This window comes from Triticum dicoccoides, chromosome 5A (genome assembly GCF_002162155.2).
Source record: "Triticum dicoccoides isolate Atlit2015 ecotype Zavitan chromosome 5A, WEW_v2.0, whole genome shotgun sequence".
In the NCBI taxonomy this organism is placed as follows: Eukaryota; Viridiplantae; Streptophyta; class Magnoliopsida; order Poales; family Poaceae; genus Triticum; species Triticum dicoccoides.
This window is the reverse complement of record NC_041388.1, coordinates 514610780-514619309: the sequence shown is the minus strand read 5'-3', so window position 1 is coordinate 514619309 and position 8530 is coordinate 514610780. Positions and strand designations below refer to the sequence as shown.

Here is an 8530-nt window from a genome sequence, read left to right as displayed (position 1 = left end):
AGGGAGGGAGGGAGGCGGCTGCGTGGGAGGGAGGGAGGGAGGGAGGCGGCTGTAGGAGCGAGCGAGGGAAGAGGCGGCTAGGTCTCCGTCAAATGAGCGGCCCCCTTTTATACCCCCACCACGCGAAATGACCGAAATGCCCTGGTGGGGGCATGGTATTTACATTTTGTTGCCATTACTATTCATTCCAGCAGTGATTGTCTCAGATCCAACGGCCCAGCTTCCTTCAGATGTCGATCCAACGGACGAAAACGCATCAAGGGAAATGATCCAACGGCCGAGAGTCACTGATCTCTAAGGAGCCATGTAGAGACCTTCTTCTCTTATTTCTGGGCTACAGATTGGCTCTTTTTTGAAAGGTGGTTCTCTTCTCGTCATAGATCGATCGATTGACTAGCTAGCTCGCTAGAGATCCGCCGATCGAGGAGGTAGAATATGGCGAGTTTTCATGTCGCCGATGCGTCGGAATACCTGGCTATCACCGGCTGCGGTATCGACGACGTGAAGCTCGCGAAGAAGGCGTGGGTGTTCGTCGGGCAGCAATGCAAGAAGTTCTGCATCTCGCCAGTCAACTACGAGTTCGAGGTGCACGCCATGAGCGCTGAGAAGCTGCCCTTCATCCTCCCCGCCGTCTTCACCATCGGCCCTAAGATCAGCGCCACCGGCAACGAGGTGGCGGACAAGAGGGACCTCGACGAGTAGCTCCTACTCTACGCCAAGCTCATCGCCCTGCTGCATCACAACACCAGCCACGTCCATGACCTCGTCAAGGGGGTCATCGAGGGCGAGACCCGCGTGCTCGCCGCCGAGCTCACCATGGAGGAGATCTTCAAGGGGACCAAGACCTTCAAGGAGAAGGTCTTCGACATGGTGCAGCTGGAGCTCAAGCAGTTCGGGCTCTTCATCTACAACGCCAACGTGAAGCAGCTGGTGGACGTGCCGGGGCACGAGTACTTCTCCTACCTCGGCCAGAGGACGCAGCAGGATGCCGCGAACCAGGCCAAGGTGGACGTGGCGGAGGCTCGGATGAAGGGAGAGGTAGGCGCCAAGGAGAGGGAGGGGCTGACCCGGCAGAACGCCGCCAAGGTGGACGCCGAGACCAAGGTGCTGTCGGTGCGGCAGATGGGTTAGGGGCAAAAGGAGGAGGCCAAGGTGAAGGCCGAGGTGCAGGTGTTCGAGAACGCAAGGGAGGCAGACATCGCGGCGGCCAAGGCTGAGCTCGCCACGAAGAAGGCCGGGTGAGACAAGCAGGCCAAGGTGGCCGAGGTTGAGGTGGCCAAGGCCGTGGCCATCCGTGAGGCCGAGCTCCAGATGGAGGTCGAGATTAAGAACGCCATGCGCCAGACTGAGAAGCTCAAGGCCGAACAGCTCAGCAAGGCCACCGTGCAGTACGACACACAGGTACATTCAGGGCCGGTTCTGAGATTTTGGGGGCCCGGGGCGAAAGTAAAATTTGAGGCCCCTTAATATAAACATCATAGCAATGATAAATAACGATTCTAAAAAAAGAAATGATAAATAATATATGCATCTACAAAATGTTATCAATAATTACTTAAATGCATCCAAAAGCCAATATGTATATAAAATAACTTATACAATTTACCTACAAATTTTCTTGTAAAATTCTTTGATGCAAAGCCACTTACGATTGTGTCGATGTCAATCTCATCCATCGATTTCTTCTCGATACATAATTTGTTCATCAATAATTTCAAGTTGGAAAGCATCCTTTTAGCTGATGCAACAATCACCGATACAGTACGTAAATCTGAATAAATCTTTAAACACCATGAGTTTTTTAAATCTTTTCTGCAAAGAAGTGATCAATTAAAACAAAAAAATATTTAACATGAAAATCCTTCCTGTTGGAGCCAGAGCGAGATATAGAGAGAGAGGGCGTGCAACAGCTCTTGTATTCATCATCTGGTGTTACACTGGTTTATATATGTACAGCTCAACTGACTCAACCGATGCTAGGCTAAAAACTAGGCATGCACAGAGGACACGAACACACGTTCGCTAACACCCCGCCGCAGTCGTGTCGTCGCTGCTTGGCAAGACACAAAGACTGGACCGGAAAGCCTGGAAGACCGATGTTGGCAAACCCTTGGTCATGATATCTGCGAGCTGTTGAGTCGTTGGTACATGTACAATGCGAAAATCGCCGAGGGCCACCTTCTCTCTGACAAAATGAATGTCCAACTCGATGTGTTTTGTCCGCCGATGATGAACGGGATTGGTGGACATATACACGGCCGAGATGTTGTCACAAAAGACGATGGTAGCCTTCGGCGGTGAGCCACCGAGCTCATGGAGAAGTTGCCGTAGCCATACACAATCGGCGACGGCATTGGCGACGGCGCGGTATTCTGCTTCCGCGCTGGATCGTGACACGATGGCCTGCCGCTTCGAGGACCAGCTGACAAGCGTGTCACCGAGATAAACGCAATAGCCAGAGGTAGAGCGGCGGGTGTCGGGGCAGCCGGCCCAGTCGGCGTCGGAGTAAGCGATGATCTCAGTCGACCGAGAGATCGGAAGTAGAAGACCGTGGGTGGAGGTGCCGCGAACATAGCGTAGAATGCGCTTGATGATGGCGAGATGACTGTCCCGTGGATCATGCATGTGCAAGCACGCCTGCTGGACCGCGTACGCCAGATCAGGGCGTGTCATAGTGAGGTATTGCAGCCCGCCTGCGAGGCTGCGATACTCCGAGGGATCGTCCACGGGGCGGCCGACGTCGGCGGCAACCTTGGGCGACGTGTCAACCGGAGTGGAAGCGGGATGGCACTGCGACATGCCGGCGCGACGGAGAAGGTCCTCGGCGTATTGGGTCTGGTTGAGGAAGAACCCACGCGAGGTGCGCTGCACGCGTATGCCGAGGAAGTAGTGGAGAGCACCCATGTCCGTCATCGCGAACTCGTGCTGAAGCTGATCGACAATGGTGCGAAGCAAGACCGCCGATGAGGCAGCAAGGACGATGTCGTCGACGTACAGTAGAAGATAGGCGGTGTCGCCGCCCCGCCGTAGTATGAATAGCGAGGCGTCGGAGCGCGAGGCGGTGAACCCAATGGTGGCGGCGAAGGTGGCGAAGCGATGAAACCAAGCCCGCGGAGCCTGCTTGAGGCCGTATAGGGACTTGGAGAGGCGGCACACATGATCGCGGCGAGCCTCGTCGACGAATCCAGCAGGTTGATAGCAGTAGACCTGCTCGTCGAGGAGGCCGTGAAGGAAGGCGTTCTTCACGTCGAGCTGGTGCACCGGCCAGCCGCGTGAGCACGCCAGAGTGAGCACGGTGCGGATCGTCGCTGGCTTTACCACCGGAGAGAAAGTCTCGCCGAAGTCGATGCCCGGGCGCTGTGTGAAGCCGCGGACAACCCAACGAGCTTTGTACCGGTCGAGGGATCCGTCGGCGTGCGTTTTGTGCCTGAAAACCCACTTGCCCGTGACAATATTAGTGTGAGGTGGGCGAGGGACAAGGGTCCACGTGGAGTTGGCGAGGAGAGCATCGAATTCGGATTGCATGGCAGAGCGCCAGTTCGGGTCGTTGAGAGCAGCTCGAACGGACGTGGGAATTGGAGAGATTGTGGTGGCATGCAGATTGGCGTATTTTGGGTTCGGTTGGAATATTCCATGGCGTGCACGCGTGAGCATTGGGTGTGGAACATGCGCAGGAGGCGGCTCTGGAGAGACGTGGTGCATGGGAGTTGGTGGGGTAGGTGGGCCAGCGGGTGTAGAGTTGGGCCCGGGCGGGGACGTGGGGAAAGGAGTGGAGTGCGGAGTGGGAGGCGGGGATTGCATGGGTGGGCCAGGTGGCGATCCAGGAGGGGTCGGGGTAGGCGGTGGCCATGCAACGTCGACGTAGTCCGCGGGAGGTGGATCACGAGCTGATTCGGGCGAGTCTTCAGGAGATTTTGGCAGCGTTTTAAATGGAAAGATAGACTCCACGAAAGTTACGTGCCTGGAGAATAGGATGCGCCGGGTAATGGGGTCGTAACAACGATAGCCTTTTCGCTCGTCCGGGTAACCGAGAAAAATGCAAGCCGCTGATCAAGGGGAGAGTTTGTGTGGGGCGGTAGCAATGAGGTTGGGATAACAGAGGCATCCAAAAACACGGAGATGACGAAAATCGGGTGGGGTCCCGAAGAGAAGTTCGTATGGTGTGGTGAGGAGATTGGCTTTGCAGGGACGCCGATTTAGGAGATAGGTGGACGTGGCAAGGGCTTCGGCCCACCAACGAGGAGGCATGGAGGCGTGTAGGAGGAGGGTCCGGACACCGTCGTTGAGGGTACGGAGTATCCGTTCGGCCTTGCCGTTTTGTTGGGAAGTATGGGGACAGGTGAGGCGGAAAAGCGTGCCGTGGGAGGCAAAGAGTGAGCGATTTGCGAGATTGTCGAATTCACGCCCATTGTCGGTCTGAAAGGCAAGGATAGGACGGGAGAATTGTGTTTGAGCGTAGGCATAAAACTGAACAAGGAGACTATGAACCTCAGATTTGCGGCGTACGGGAAAGGTCCAGACATAGTGTGTGAAATCATCTAAAATGACCAAATAATATTGATAACCAGATACACTTGAGATCGGACTCGTCCATAAGTCACAATGACAAAGTTCAAAAGGAAAAGAAGTGTGAGAGGAAGAAGAACTAAAGGGAAGTCTAGTGTGTTTGCCTAGACGACAAGCCTCGCAATGTGTCGTCGAGGTTTTATTACAACTGAAATCAAAAAAAGAAGAGGCTTTGGCAAGGGCGGCGGCTCCAGGATGGCCGAGGCGCTGGTGCCACAAGTCGGCGGTGACGGCGGCGGTGAGGCAGTGGCTTGACGGGGCGAAGGTGTAGAGGTCGCCGGAGGAGTCACATCGGAGAAGCACCGTCTTTGTGGCCAGATCCTTGATAGAAAAACCATAGGGATCAAATTCAATTGAAACTAAATTGTCACGAGTGAAAGCACGAACGGAAACTAAGTTTTTGATGAGGGAGGGAGAGATGAGAATTTCAAGAAGGGAGAGAGGTCGGGAGGGGGTACAGAAGGAAGTAGAGCCGACGCCGGTAATGGGAAGAAGAGAACCATTGCCGACGATGATAGAAGAAGGAGAGGATGGGTTGGGTAGGGAGAAGGGAATACCGGAACCGGAGCTCATGTGGGACGAAGCGCCGCTGTCGAGGACCCATTCGCCGCCGGGTGCAGAGGGCGGATGCAGCGCCATCTGATTGAGGGCGGCGATGAGAGCCGCCTGATCCCATTGTGGGGAAGGCGACGCCACCGTTGTGGCCTGGTGCGCTTGGGGCGGAGTCGGGGCAGGTGGCCGGGCACCAAGTATCCCTTGGAAGGTGCCGGCGACAGTAGTAGGAGGACGCGGTCCAGGGAGAAGCCCAGCAGGAGCAACCCCGCCGGAAGAGGAGCCTCCAGGCCCCGCTGGGTTGGCCTTGCGCTTCTTTGGGCGGCCGCGTGCCCCGGAGGAGCCGGCCGAGCTGCCGGCGGCGTGGGGCAGAGGGCCGAGCAGGGCCGGGTTGAAGGAGGCCGGAGCGGGCGCCGGCGCCGGCGCCGGAGGTCGCGCCGCGTAGTAGGCGCTGGCCTGGGCGATGAGTGCGATGCGCGCGGCCACGCGCGCCTGGCGGCTGAGGCGCTGCTCCTCGAGCTGGAGGAAGGAGCGCAGCTTGATGAAGGAGGGCCGACGTCCACTCGTCATGTGGGGAACGGCGTGCTGGAAGCGCTCGTCGAGGCCGCGGAGGACGTTGTGGACGAGGTCGCGGTCCTTGATGCGATAGCCGAGGTCCCGAAGGGTGTCAGCCATCTGCTTGAGCCGAGAAGTGTACTCAACGATGGAAAGATCTCCTTGAAGAAAACTGTGAAATTCATCAAGGAGATAGGTGATGCGCGCATCGCGGTTGCTACGGAAGAGCGAGCGGAGCGAGCGCCATATGGTGTACGCTGAGTTCTTGCGCTCCTGGACGATCTCCAAGGTTGAGGGCGTCACGGTGGCGTTATACCACGAGAGGACGGCGAAGTCGTTGAGCGCCCAGTCGGATGTAGCCTGCGCCGGCGAGCCGTCGACATGATCGGTGAGGCCGAACTTGGCGAGGGCGGAGAGAAACTGACGGCGCCAGAGGCCGTAGTTTTCTTTCTCGTAGTCGAGGGTGATGAGAACGTGGTCCCGGATGCGAAGGCTTTGGACCTGAAGAGTGGGCAGGGTTTGGGTGGCAACCGGGAGATCAAACGGCTCGTCGTCGGAGGAGTCGCCGGTGGAAGAGTTGGAGGAGGAGGAGCTCATGGCGTGGGAAGAGTGGGGCAGCGGAAGAAACGGATCTCAGTTAAACTGATACCATGTTGGAGCCAGAGCGAGATATAGAGAGAGAGGGCGTGCAACAGCTCTTGTATTCATCATCTGGTGTTACACTGGTTTATATATGTACAGCTCAACTGACTCAACCGATGCTAGGCTAAAAACTAGGCATGCACAGAGGACACGAACACACGTTCGCTAACACTTCCAACTTCTAGAATTCCTTCTTGGCTACTGAAAATTGTAGTATCAAACTATTTCTTCCTCTAGCACGAAGTTTTACTGAAAATTGTAGGAAAATTATAATATAATATACCTTGGATTGATTAGATTGGAGTCAGTGGCTGGACGCTCGGCGATGATGCGATGGCGTTTTCTGGTGGCAGGCGCTCGGCGATGTGCGTGCTGCGTCGTCGCTGCGTTCAGCACCGGGAGACCGGTCTGCCCTGCGCCACCTGGGATCTGGAGTTTTCAAACCATGGAACAGAGAATAGGAAATTAGGGATGAACTGATGTCGCACGATCGTTTTCTTTTGCTGAAAGAGAGTGTCTCGTAATAATAATAACGGCACAACGTGATTTATGTGCGTACTTGCTCTTTTTTCCGTCATGATCGTACGCTGATTGAAGCGATTTACATGTGTACGCTGCTGCCTGCCGTCCCTTTCTATTTGAATCTGGCTACTTCTTTTCCTACGTGAAGCTATCGCTTATGGGCTGCTTTACATTCACGTAATTACCTGGGAGGGGGCCCCTCGATCCTGGGGGCCCGGGGCGGCCGCCCCTGCTGCCCCCCCCTCAGGGCCGGCCCTGGGTACATTATCCATATTCCATAGTTCCATACCATACATGTGCTCAAATATTCTCATATATATTGTTGTGCATGCATGTATTGTAGGTTCAAGATTCAAACGCGCTGTTGTACAGCAGGCAGAAGGCAGCTGAGGCGGCGCTGTTCGAGCAGATGAGAACGGCGGAGGCGCGCAAGGCGCAGGCCGACGCCAAGTTCTTCGAGCAGAAGATGGCCGAGGACGCCAAGCTCTACGCCAAGCAGAAGGAGGCGGAGTCGGTGGCTCTGGTTGGCAAGGCCAAGACAGAGTACGTGGCGTCCATGCTCCAGGCGCTCGGCGGCAACTACCACGCTCTCAGAGACTACCTCATGATCGACTCCGGCATGTACTCCCTCCGATCCGCTTTAGTCTGCGCATAACTTATTTTGATTTTTTCCTTAATAGTCTGCGCGCGTTGGCAAGTTTCCGAGCATACCCTCCTTTGACCGGAGTAATTAGCATTGCTTTGGCAGCTGCAACGAAATGGCAGCCAATGAATCACGCCATGCAGCGGGCCCGTACTGCGGGTCTGGGAGAGATAAGAGGAGCCACATGGACCGGCCAATCCAATGCATGCAGTAACTGAAAATGTCCAGCGCTTTCCATGCATGCACAAGGGTAAAACAGTCCAAAAAACAACCAGCTGGGCTCTTCTTGGTATCTGGAACGCTACTTATGCGCAGAGAAAAAAGAATCGGAGGGAGTACACGGAGATGGCTCGCATCAACGCCGGAGCAGTCAACGGCATGCAGCCCAAGATCAGCATCTGGAGTAACGGTGGTGACGCAGGCGGAGAGGCTGCCGCCGGCAGCGCGCTGCAGCAGGTGGCCGGGGTCTACAAGATGCTCCCGCCGCTTCTGTCAACAGTGCACGAGCAGACAGGAATGTCGCCGCCGGCGTGGATGTGTACGCTGCCCAAGGACGGTGCTGCCAACTAAGCGTCGGTGTAGTGCGCACTCGTCGTGTCGTATATATACCTTGTTAGAATCGGGTTAGCTGTTCGTCAGAAGGTTTTGGTTCCTCGTCGTCGCAATTTAGGCGTTTTTTTAGGGGACATATTAGGTGTTAATGTGGCTACCGTTTGCTACTTCTTAGTTGTCCAATACAATTATTTGAAACATCTTGATTGAAAAATTAATCTTAAATATTAGAGAAGTAATTTAAATTCTTATTTCGAAGTTGATGATCCTTGGCATCATCTTATTTTGAAAAAAAAACCTTCTAAGCTTATCGAGACGTACATGTTTTTTTTGGAAAAACTTTTGATCTAATTCATCATCTGTCAAGGTAGTACAAAAACATTGGAAGTAAAAATTACATGCAAATCCATAGACCACTTATCGAGACTATCATTGCCCCTCCCTCACTGCAGCCGAATAAGTAGACAGTCGGGAAGTCATCATGCTAAGACCCAATAG

At 54.8% G+C, this 8530-nt stretch overlaps 1 pseudogene; it reads left to right on the top strand.

The window, feature by feature from the left end:
* Positions 1 to 435: 435 nt before the first annotated feature.
* Positions 436 to 8050, top strand: LOC119297688 (annotated as a pseudogene).
* The last annotated feature ends 480 nt before the right edge of the window (positions 8051 to 8530 follow it).